The sequence below is a fragment of the Nothobranchius furzeri genome, chromosome 7, assembly GCF_043380555.1.
Source record: "Nothobranchius furzeri strain GRZ-AD chromosome 7, NfurGRZ-RIMD1, whole genome shotgun sequence".
NCBI lineage: Eukaryota > Metazoa > Chordata > Actinopteri > Cyprinodontiformes > Nothobranchiidae > Nothobranchius > Nothobranchius furzeri.
In genome coordinates this window covers 51,820,534-51,833,875 of record NC_091747.1, presented here as the reverse complement: position 1 = coordinate 51,833,875, position 13,342 = coordinate 51,820,534, and positions in this window count along the sequence as shown.

Sequence of the window (13,342 nt, the reverse complement as noted above, 5' to 3'; positions counted from 1 at the left end):
TGTGTGTGTGTGTGTGTGTGTGTGTGTGTGTGTGTTACACATATAGGACTGTATGAGACAGCGTGATTTCATCAAATCCATGCATCTTATTTCTTGGCTGAAGTAATGGCTCAGGAAAATAACTTATATTTCGTAAATAATGACGTCTCTGCAGTGTTTATGATAATGTTTTATCTTATATTGGACCTATCTTTGGTCTGGGAGGTGTAACATATCATGATACAAGCCTTTTAAAACATGTTAAAGTGTTACAAGAGCAGATAAATTCATGAATTTAAAGTTCATGTTTGGAGACCAACCTTCAGTTTGGAGGTTCTCGCTGGTGAGGAGACACCATTAGTTCTAGTAACACCCTGGGCTCCCAAGGCCTATTCTGACAGGATGGACATTATGGGACCCTTAAGGATTCCAGTTGGATGATTGGAGGATTATTTAGGAGGATTGGAATGAACACACTGATTTCAGTGGTGAAGGGTTAAAGGTATTGGTTCGGCATTAAATTTATAGAAATGCAAAATAACTACACTTTACCATCTATATAAACATGTACTGTGTTCAGTTTTTTTATTTTGTTAAGGACTTTTGTCACAAATCATTACAGAAAATCCAAATCCTCTCCTCCAGACATGAAGAACCGTGTTTCGCATACGTCACTCCAGCACCTAAAACAAGGTAGCTGCTGATGCTAGTGTTGTGAATCACTATTATTTGTTTACTTTCATGCTCCTAATCACGTAAAATTGCATTTACAGCTCCAGCAAAATGCCTGAGCCATATGCCCGTGTCCTACACGCATTTTTAAATAACAGGTCTGATGTAAAATAATAACCTACATCTATAAATCCATCTAGAACCGCGCCGCTACTTCTGGACTCTAGACGAGTCCCGTTAGCATGACTGCAGCAACACTGCTAACCGTGTTCACTCCGGTAAGGAAAGAACAAGTCCTTTGGGATAGCTACCACACACACACACCCACACACACCCACACACACACACACACACACAGATATAATCTAAAAGATGATCTCTATATTTCAACATTAGAACCTCCATGACATTCTGGATTAGTGCAAACAAATTGAACTAAGCAGTTACTCCAGCATCAGGAAGATGTATTCTGGTAAATTGTCGGTTAAATATTTTCCAGAGTTATATCAATAAATACACACAGCAGTAAAAATGTAGATTACTGAACTATATTGGGACACATGATGGAGCTAAGACCAGCTGAAAACTTGTCAGTGTCACGTTGCAGGTTAGGAGGAGGTTGGACCCAAAATGCAGACAACACCTGATGGCACGAGGCAGGAGCAGTTTAAAAGTAAAATCCTTTTTATTAGGATGACGAACCAAAAATCCTAAATGGCAGGAGGCTAAAAACCAAAGTCCTGAATACCAGGAGGACGAAACTCAACATAGAGCACAAACCAAGATACGAGGCACAAAGCTCACCTAAAGCACAAAAACCTGGAGACAAGGTGCAAAGCTCACATAGAGCACAAGACAACGCTGACACAAAACAATGGGCCGACAAGACAATGAGACACAGACAGGGCTTTATACAGTGGGGCATGATGGGAGGCAGATGAGCTGCAGGTGTGTGGGGAGAGAACCAGGTGAAAGCAATAACTAATCAGGGAGGAGGAGCAGGAAGGAGCAGGGGAGGACACCAGACCTGACTGGGGAAGGACACACACACACACAAAACTGAAATAATAGACCTATAGAAATATGGTGGGGAGACTAAGGCCTAGTCCACACGTAGCCGTTTTTTTTTAATGAATATCCGCCCCCTCCAAAAATTTGCATCCACACCACCTCGTTTAAAAAAAACTGTCCACCCGTACCCGAATAAATACGTTGTTAAGGACATGCCAGACCTGTAGGCGGCAGTACTTCCCCCGTTCTTAACCTCGTCCTTCGTCTGTGGTCTTCCGCAAGGAGCAGTAATTCCGCTTGCAAAAACAAACAAGCAAAAAGCGCTTGGACAATTGATAAAGCGAGCGCAGCTCTGAGGGCATCCATGCTGTCGGCTAGCGTAAACACAGGTCGCACACATGATGTCAGCATTTTTTTGTCGCGGAAAGTGACGTTGCGGACCTTAAAACTCCGGTTTTGTCTGTCCACACGCAGACACCCAAAACGGAGAAAACGCAGACCTTCACTTTGGCCGGGAAATGGAGCACACGGAGACACATGAGGGAGATGCAGATACAGACCATGACAGTCAGTTTAGAGCTCCCAGTGGAGCACCGAAATGAAATGTTTAAGAAAAGTAAACAAACTGTACCGATTTTGGTTCTGAAGATGAACAGAATCCTCCTCTATGTCCAAATCGGGTCGCAGGTCTTCTGAGTCAAACGATCTAAAACATGTCTGCACCTCTGGTAGTGATATCCAGCTGACGGGGCCGGAGTTCGGTTGAACTTCTCCGGTAATCCAATATCTGTTCTCGTCGCCGTGTCCCAGAGTAAAAACAAATCTGACCGACTAGTAGAGGCTTCAGAAGCTACATCTGATTGATGACACATTGTTCTTTGCTATAACGCTAACGCAGAAACACCGGAGTCAGGCGTTGTTTACTGCAGCTGTTTCAGCAGAGCTCCATGTGAAACGTCACCAGCTGCCCAGGGCTTAGACCGGAAGTTAGTTTCTGTTTTTCTGCGCCAGTCACAAACATCAGATTTTCTTACAATTCAAACCGTCAAAATCCAAAAAATCTTTTTCATCTGAGGTTTTAATACACATTTACACATGCTGTTCAAATGAATTTTGCCTCTGGCCGATATCTTTAAATGAGTGAGTGAACCCACTACCAAGGATGAACTCTGCAAACTTTAAAAATCAGCTGCTCTAAATAAGCATGAAGGTCAGAGAGGAGCTCTAGGACCGACATGGATAAAGGAACTGTAATGTAGAGGTAAAGTAGGGCAGGGCCAACGTTAGCAGCTGTCATACGGTCCATCTGAAATGTTAGACTTTCATTTAGCTTGTTATGTGACAGGTTAGAGCACAGTGTCATGTTAGAGTTTTGTCATGAGAACATTGAGATACCTCACATGCTGATGCCATCTAAAAATTAACATTTTTTTTCAACATAAAGAATAATTTTAATAACAATTGAAACATACAATCCTAGAAAAACCTCCAATCAATGTGCACGTCCTGTTCTCACTGATTGGATAGAAATCCTTCCATCAAACTGTGTGTGTGTCTGTGTGTGTGCGTGTACACACGAGGGCGTTGTGAACTGGTGTTGTGGTTTTGCACTGATGTAACCATCTTTACGCTGCCAAAAAAATGCAACTAAGTAACTTTTGCTTTGAGTACATTTTATTTATGATACTTTTTACTTTTACTTGATGAAAAATTTAGGCAAGTGCTTTTACTTGTACTTGAGTAAAAAAATTATCAAAGTACTGGTACTCGTACGTAAGTAGGAAATTTTAGTACTCTTTCCACCTCTGCTTGTTGGAGCCTGATTGGAACTACCGTAGTCATGTCTGTAGCCGTAGTGGCCGGACTCCGTCTTGGATGGGTCTCCATAGTAGAAATGCTTTGCAAATTTTTTTCTACAGTTATTGATTTCTTTTTTTCTTTTTACAAAAACAAACATGTCGTATGGCATGATAGTTAAAACAAAGATATAATTAAGTACAATAAATAATAAGTACATAAAATATAGGCTAGAAACGTCATTAGTAATCTCACGTGATTTATTTTGTGCGTCGGTTGTCGCAACCATAGGCTGCACAAAAAACAGGCAAGCCTGATGTATACTTTTTACTCACCCTGCGTTGACTCCGGTCAGATGTGGAGTGTGAGGAACCCACAGGAGTGCTAGAAGTAAAGTTTTACCAGGTACCAAATCAACTCACTCATACTGCTGCTCACCTGATGCATATTACCATACTTGTCTTCAGGTTTATTGCTAGCGTCAGGGCTAATCAATCAATGTTGAAAGGAAGGCAAACATGTAGTTCTTTGGCACAAATCTAAAATAATGTGTTTTAATTCTGGTTTTGTACTTGAGTCCTTAAATAGCTCCAGTTTAACTGTCCCGGGTAAATCCTGGATCAGTTTCTACATTAATCCTGTTTTAGCCCTTGGGTCTGCCTTGTTGCTAAAAGGTTAGGTGTTTGTCACGTTTTTTTTTTTTTTTTTGCGATATTACTTTAAATCTTTTTACATACTGGTGAAAACCAGTAAATTAAAGTTATATTTTAGAAAAGGAATCCCTCGAGGGTCTGGTTCATGTACAAAGTTCCTGGTTGGCTCATGTGCTTCGTGAAATAAAAAAATCTGCAGGCTCCATGGGACCCAGCTGTCTCCTCCCCTGCTTCATATTTACTCCCATATTCATTAAAGTTCATCCTGCCAGCATGCGCCAAAGCTCTTTATAATTTTAGCTTTTCTTTGTTTAAAAGATAATTTACAGAGACAGACACCCCTCAGTGACACGAAGAGTTGAAAAGGAGACAAGACAACAAATGGCATCAGAGTCCAGCTCAGTCCCACTTTTATTTGACATTTCACAACAAATCAAAATTCAAAAACAAAAATTAGGGTTATACTTAAATTGTCTGGGATTACACCATTAGAGTTTATCTAATAAAATAAATATATATTTTTATTTTTTACATTACATGTCTGTGGAGCTGAAAAATGTGTAGCTGTAACTTTTGCTGCCTCTTGGCCAGGACTCCCCAGAAAATGAGGTTTTAATCTCAATGAGACCTTCCTGGTTAAAAAAGAATAAATAAAATAAAAAGAAATATATACAGATTTTTCTGTAAGACTTTGTTTCCATCTAGTGGTGACTAGTGAAACACTCAGTGCATCATTAAATTAACAAACAGGAAAATAATTTAAAAAAATCTGAACATTTTACGATTTCTACATTTATTTTAAAGAAAATAAATAAATGTTATAATAATAAATGCCTGGAAATAAATTTAGTCAAAAAGTGTAATTCGGCTGCGCAGTGGCGCAGTGGTTAGAGCTGTTGCCTTGTAGCAAGAGGGTCCTGGGATCTTTCTGCATGGAGTTTGTGTGTTCTCCCTGTGCATGCGTGGGTTCTCTCCGGGTACTCCGGCTTCCTCCCACAGTCCAAAAACATGACTGTTAGGTTAATTGGTCTGTCTAAATTGTCCTTAGGTGTGTGTGTGTGTGCATGATTGTTTGCCCTGTGTGTCCCTGTGTTGCCCTGCGATGGACTGGCTCTCTGTCCAGGGTGTACCCCCCCTGATTGCCCGTTGACCACTGGAGGTAGGCACCAGCCCCCTCGCGGCCCTGTGTGGACAAAGCGGGTTCAGACAATGGATGGAAGAAGTGTAATTCAATAATTCTATATAACATTATAAAATGACTTTATTTTGAAAGAAAGCCAACCTGAAGCACATTTTATGACCAATAATCACAAAGGAGTCATTCACCAGATGCAGTTCCAGACTCATTTTGTCAAACCTAATTAAAATAATTAAAAAAAATTTAATTTACCTAATCCACTGACACCAACACCTTCTTTATTTTATATTCCATCTTCACAAGTGAAAAACCTGGGCGTGATTTTCGATTCTGAGCTGACTTTTATCCCCCACATAAAAAACATCACTAAAATAGGTTTTTATCATCTCAAGAACATCGCCAGAGTCCGCCCCATTCTCTCTCGGGCCAATACAGAGACACTGATGCATGCTTTTATCACCAATAGGATAGATTACTGCAATGCCCTGCTTTCTGGTCTTCCTAAAAAGAGCACTTCAGGTCTACAACTTTTACAAAACTCAGCAGCTCGTGTCATGACGAAGACTAGGAAGTGGGAGCACATCACTCCGGTTTTAGAATCCCTGCATTGGCTCCCCGTATGTGTCACGATCAATTTAAAGATACTTTTAATGGTTTTTAAGTGTCTTAATGGTATTGGCCCGTCTTATCTCTCACAACTGCTTTTACTATATGAACCCTCGCGATCCCTGCGCTCCTCTGGGAGTCGTCTCCTTGTCCTTCCTAAAGTCAGGACACACACTCACAGCGAGGCGTCTTTTAGTTATTACGGCCCTCGCCTCTGGGACGGGCTGCCGGAGGATCTCAGGGCCGCAGAGAACGTTCATGTTTTTAAGAATAGGCTCAAGACCCTTTTTAGTTTAGCTTTTAACTGATTACCATTTATTGCATTGCTTGTTTTACTTATTTATTCATACCACACATTCATTTCACACCAAACCTTCCGTCAGGAATCTTGGCGTGACCTTTGACCCAGCTCTCACCCTGGATTCTCATGGCAGTTCTCTCGTTCGCTCTTCCTTCTTCCATCTCAGGAACATTGCTAAGCTGAGTCCCATTCTGTCCCGCTCTGAACTTGAGACAGTTATCCACACCTTCATCTCCTCACGCTTAGACTACTGCAACTCTCTTTTCACGTGTCTGAGCAGAACCTCCCTGAACCGTCTACAGGTGGTTCAGAATGCCTGTGCTCGGCTTCTGACCAAGTCCTCCAAACACACCCACATCACCCCGCTTCTCCTCCAGCTTCATTGGCTGCCAGTCAACTTCAGGGTTCATTTCAAGATCCTGGTTCTGGTTTATAGGGCCTTACATGGACAAGCACCATCTTACATTGGTGATCTTCTTAGTTCAAGGGTGCCCAATCCTGGTCCTGGAGGGCCGGTATCCAGCAGGTTTTGTGGTTTTTCTGCTCCAACACACTTGATTAACTTTGAAACACCTGTGCAGCATCTCATCAGGCTCTGCAGAAGCCTGTTTATCATCTGCTGATTGAAATCAGGTGTGTTGAAGCAGAAATAAAACTAAAACATGCTGGATACCGGCCCTCCAGGACCAGGATTGGGCACCCCTGTCTCAGTCCCTACACCCCCAGCAGGTCCCTGAGGTCCAGTGATCAAAGCCTACTGGTTGTGCAGCGCACCAGGCTAAAGATCAAAGGTGAAAGATCATTTGCTGCTGTGGCCCCCAGACTCTGGAACTCTCTCCCCCTGAGCCTGAGATCAGTGGACTCGGTGGTCTCCTTTAAAAAGCAGCTGAAAACTCATCTGTTCAAACTGGCTTTTGTGTGACCTTCTTCACCCTCTCCTTGTTCTGCTCTCCCCACCTATTCCACCTTCCTCAGGGTCTACTGATTTCCCTCTTTCCTATTCTCTCTCTCTCTTTCTTTACATTTTTAATCACAATTGTCAATTTTTGTTGCTAATTTTAAATATATATTTTAATCATTTTCTAAATTATTTTTTATATTCTTACATTTTTTGTTTTTGTGAAGCGCCTCGTAATTTTTATCTTGAGGCGCTACATAAATGATCTTTTCTTCTTCTTCATCATTTATGTTAATTACTGTTGTGTTACACATATATTAGGGCTGGGGGTAAAGGATTATTTTTTAAACGATTATTCTGACGATTATTTTATCGAATAGTCGACTATTCTAATGACTATTTAGACGATTAATCAAGCGATTATTTTCTTAATGCACAATTAATAAAAACAAGAAAATCTCAAATAAATTCCTCAAAGAAATTGATAAATTGTTACTAAAAGATAATAAACACTACAGGCCTTCCATTTTGTATAACACTGCTTTTATTGTGTTGTGGTTGGTTATGTTCTGGTGACGTGTAGAATTTGGGAGTGCAGGCTGCTGCCTGAGAGGTGGTTGGAGACGGAGTGTCTCCATGCTGCTTTGTTTTGGTCACTTATGTGAGTGAGGCGAGTGGTGTTACGACTCTTGTGTGCAAAAAGGAAGGGACAATAACACGGGATTTAAAAGTTAAAATGATGATCAGTTTTATTTACAACAACAAAAAATCATAAATCTTTCCACCCACAGGTTGGGAATAATAAAACTAACTAACTGCCTGTGGGGAATTAAAACAAAAGTGCAAACAACTAGGGATGTCCCACTGGGCAAAGATTACAGGGTTCTGGACCAAAATATGGATCTCCAAAGGTCCAAACTCTAAACTGGGTGGTTAAACCAAACTCAAGGTGATATTTTAAACTAAACCGAAAACCCACAACACTCTAAATGTAATAAAAGGGAGATCGACGCCACAAAAAAATTTAACTCTAAACCAAAACGTAACAGCTTATCCAAACGCAAGAAGCTGTTAGCGAAAATGCTAACAGTAGCTTTACCAACGTTAAATTCAAGTTACCACATTTAAATAAACCAAAAATACCCAGCAGCAAACAGACCAGCACGAAGGAGAGACTGCTACCACAAAAACAGCTCTCCTAATGTCTGAAAGAAGCTCCTTTATGAAGGGGGAAACTCTCCCAGTGATTTTCTACATCTGCGGTAGAGACGAAGTAGCGCATTTGACCCCGGAAGTTGTCTTTTGCCGGGAGGTGAAGGCGGGCAAAACAGGAAAGGAATCTAGTAGTGGACGGACATTGTTCCGGGTCTTTGGTATTTGGCGGAGATGTTAGTGAAGGCGGAGAAGAGGGTGAACTAGAGGAGGAAAAACTTGCAGGTTCCTCTATTTACAAACTCCTGGGGATGCAACAAGTGGGCGTGGTGCGTCGACTACCGGATCTGACGTCGACGAATTTTTAGAATCGAGCCGTCAACGTCATTGACGCTTCGCTACAGCTCTAACATATTTGTTGTTATATTTCTATAATCACATTTTATTGGATATTTTACTATCCATATTATCTTTTGTGATTTTACATGTTACGTATTTTAATCCTTCCAGTGTTTCCTCTGTGGAGCCCTCTGCCTCAGAACCGGTGGTCAGTGGAGGCAGCTGGGGCGCTCCTTGGGTAGTGCCCAGGTAGTGGGGGGAGTTGCCACCCTCCCTCCCAGGGCGCCCTGGATTGGTGTCTTGGCTGCTGCCGTCGATCTGCTGCTGTTGAGGCAGATGGCTCCCTTGATGGCGTGTCTTTCATTACCAGTCCAATATGAGCTCAGCCTAGTGTTTACTGTGGTCTTTTAATGTGTTGTGTTGTGTGTGTGTGTGTGTGTGTGTGTGTGTGTGTGTGTGTGTGTGTGTGTGTGTGTGTGTGTGTGTGTGTAGATAGTGTAGATATCCTTTAATGTCATTAAATGATTGTCCATTCAATGAAAGTTCCTAGTGCTTCACATTAGGTGTCCACTAAAAATGCTAAAAAAAAAAAAAAGCTACAAGTACAATATGCACCATGCAATTTAAAACAAAGACGGTACAAAATACAATAAATAGTATCAATGTAGTTGATTTTTCTGTCCATTCAGGGTTCTAACAGCCCAGGGAAAGAAACTGTTCCTCAGTCTGTAGGTCCTGCAGCTGAGGGATCTGAACCTTTTCCCAGAGGTCAGCATGGCAACAAGGTAGTGGTTTGGGTGGTAAATGTCCCTGGAGATGGTCCTTGCTCTAGTGAGATACCTCTGCAAGGCGATGGTGTCCTAGGAGGGGAGGGTGCATCCAATCACCTTTTCCGCCGCTCTGATGACCTTCTGGTATCTGTTTTTGTCAGCTACTTTGCACCCCGTGTACCACACAGGGATAGCGTAAGTCATCACGCTCTCAATAATTGCTCGGTAGAAAGACACCAGGAAGTTGTTCTGTAGCCTATTCCACTTCAGGACCCTCAGGAAGAGCAGCCGCTGTTGTGCTTTTTTGACCAAGGCAGTGGTATTGATTGTCCATGACAGATCCTCAGAGATGTAAATCCCGAGAAACTTAAAGGAGGGAACTCTCTCCACCTCAGCTCCTTTAATGCAGAGGGGGCAGGGGGCATCCTTACTCCTTCAGAAGTAAATAATCATCTCCTTGGTCTTCTTGATGTTAAAAGAGAGGTTGCGATCATCACACCATTCTGATAAATGGCGAACCTCATCTCTGTATGCTGCGTCATCTAGAAATGGTATGGTATGGTATCGTTGTTATGGATAAGTCCTACAAGAGTGATGTCATCTGCAAACTTTATGATCTTATTAGAGCGATGAATAGGAATGCAGTCATGGGTGTAGATGGTGAACAGCAGGGGGCTTAGCACACTGCCCTGAGGGGAACCAGTGCTGAGCATCAGGGTGGATGACCGCCTGTCACCAAAGCTGACAGCCTGTGGGCTATTGGTGAGGAAATCTTTGATCCAGCCACAGGTGGTGGGGGGAGATTCAGATTGATCAACTTGGCTACAAGAATGTTTTGGATTATGGTATTAAAAGCAGAGCTAAAATCAATCAATCAATCAATCAAAGCTTTATTTATAAAGCGCCTTCTGCAACCCTGTCAGGAAGCCCAAAGCGCTGAACATTGTACAGTTGTATGTAAATATATTGAATAAATCAACAATAAAAGAAATTCAAATTACAAAATACAAAATGGAAATTACAAGATAGATGAAACATTCTGGTAAAGGACAAATGTGTGAAACACATTTGGATTGAGTGGATGGATTGAGTGTACCAATGAAAACTGTGGAATGGATTCAACATAAAAGAGGGCCATCAATATATCAATAAAAACATTCTAACAGAGATGCCGGGGTTCTCCAGATGTCGCAAAGAGGAGTGGAGAGCAGTAGATATGGCATCCTCAGTGGACCTGTTTGCTTTATATGCAAACTGGTAGGGATCCATGCTGGGTGGGAGGAAGTCCTTGATATGTTTTTGCACCAGCTTCTCAAAGCACTTGGTCACCACCGGTGTGAGTGCTATGGGTCTGTAATCATTGAGAATGTTGATTGTAGTAGACTTGGGGAGTGGGACTATTGTTGTTGATTTCAGACAATATGGAACCGTAGCTTCAGACAAGGAGCAATTGAATAATTTGGTAAATACCATGGATAGCTGTTCTGTGCAGTTCTTCAGCACCTTGCCAGGAATACCATCTGGACCAGCCGCTTTCCTCTGATGAACAGCCCTGAACACGGTGCGAACCTGTTGTTCTTGAAGTGTGAGCATTTGTGTATCTGATCTGAACTCAGCAGATGATGTTATAGGAGTGAAGTTAGTTGTCAGGAAGCTGGTATTCTCAAAACGAGCAAAGAAATAGTTGAGTTCCTCAGCTAATGAAGCTCCTATTTCAGTGCTAGATCTGCTATCCTTGTATTTGGTAATGTGGCAGAACTTGGGTGATCCTATAACCTGCCGATGCCAAATAAGGCAATTGTATGTACTCGAATACTTCGCCCAAGGAAATAGTTAAATAGCAAGGCACTTAGAACAGTTTCCCTTTAGTGAGACAGGAGACGTGGTTTTAACAATCACAATCCATTTATTGTTTAAACAAAGAAAAGGTCAGTAAAAAAATCACTCCTTTATTAGTTAAACCAGCCGTAAAAAATGTCCGTTATTAAAATCACTCAGTTCTATATAAGAAAACACTAAAATTAGACAGTCAAATTTGTTTAAACCAGCAAATCCAGGGAGCGATAACAGGAATCAATTTAACCTTCATATTACTCACTTTCCCCTCCCCTCAGTTCCAGGGTAAGTAATGCAAAAAGGTTAAACAACAAGAAAAATATCGAACTGAGGCTAGTGAGGGAGGCAGGGGAGTCACGGAGGCAAAGAAATCCCAACAAAATAAAAAAACATAAAGAAAATATACTGACTTCACCCAAAGTAAGTGCACAGTCACTCCAACGTGAAAGACCCAGCACCAACACACTCGCAGACGGGACCGCCACCTCCGAGACCACACTCCTGCCTCAGCCTACACAAAGGAAACAACAAATTACAAACAGCAATAAAATAGAAGTTTAGTTGTTCCCCTCCTGGGCCCCGGCTATGCGCCAGGGGACTTCCTTGGAACAACTTTTGTCGAGACAAGATCAAGAGAAAGCGAAACAGCAGTGCCGCTGGCCGAACCACGGGGCTCTAAACAAAAGACAAAAGGTAAAGATTACCATCCAATTAACCTTAGTCAGGTGTGGAGCTGGCCAGGCCTACACCTACCGATCTTCCAGCTAATAATGCTCGAACCAGAAGGGAACTTCCTGCCCGGCAGCTACGGAGATTCAATATACCCCTGCTTTGATACAAAGCTGGCGTTAGAATGTTTGACCCACATATCATCTCCCCTTGCAGGAAGATACATACCGTTTTCCCAACGCTTCCTCGACTCCAAGGTGAGAAATGATGTCACACCCAACGCCGACAACTAATGCCCAAGCTGTGGAGTGCACAACACAGCCTGTGAAACAGTAGTCATAGTGCTAGGCCTAATAGCTGTCAGGGTACCTACCACCATTGGAGCAGAGCCAATCGTAAAGTAAAACTCCGCCTGAGGACACAAGCTGGAAATGCCAACACACAGCATTTCTGAAACTAGCCGCTTCCTGGGTTTACTTCCTACATGGGAGAGGCTCCCTTTTATAGCCACAGCACCCTCTCACATGTGGAGGCTGTACTGTTCCAGTCCAATCAAATGAAAGCAGGTATTTCATCTTGCTACATTCATATGTCTCAGCCCTTCCCAGACCCTCCTTGGGTTGCTGTCAGCCAGATGTTGCGACAGCTTTTTGGTGTAGCTCAATTTAGCATCCTTGATTCCCTTTTTAAGATCAGTCCTTGCCCGCCAGTACTTGGCCTGGTCTCCCGACGCGTATGCAGCATTACGTGCCTTTAATAGTACCCTGACCTTATTCGTCATCCAGGGTTTACAGTTAGGGTAGATCCGAACCTGCTTGTGAATGATAACAGTGTCCATGCAATGTTTGATATAACAGCACAGCATCTGTGTAAATTTGAAGATCCTCATTTTCAAAAATGCTCCATTCTGTTTGAGCAAAACAGTCCTGCAGTTGAGCCATGGCAGCGTATTAATGGTTTTAATAATTGGCCTTGTTCCTTTTTTCAGTGGTATGTTTGCAGGTAGGAGGAGCAGAGAGAGATGATCTGACTTTCCATCAGTGTTGTACGAGTTATGTGCACGTGTGTGTGTGTGTGTGTGTGTGTGTGTGTGTGTGTGTGTGTGTGTGTGTGTGTGTGTGTGTGTGTGTGTGTGTGTGTGTGTGTGTGTGTGTGTGTGTGTGTGTGTGTGTGTGTGTGGATTGGGGGTGAAACTGTCATAATTGTTTTAAGTGTGGGAAAGGGAGGGAATGTGGATTATATGGATCATTTTAATCTGTTAAGCACTTTGTGTTGCTTCCTGTGCATGAAAAGTGTTTTATAAATAAAGTTTGATTTGATTAATGCATACCGGTATTCTGAGCAGGAGGGATTCTCACCAGTGTCCCTTTGGATAATGCTCCGTTTGGGGTAGGCATCTAGATCCACAAGCTCTTAGTGTTTGAAAAAAAGGATATTGTGTGTGTATGCAAGGTTTAGATCATAAACCTGCAAACCTCCTTTGACTCTGAATGTGCAGTGCTTTTCAGGCCTGGCTCTGAT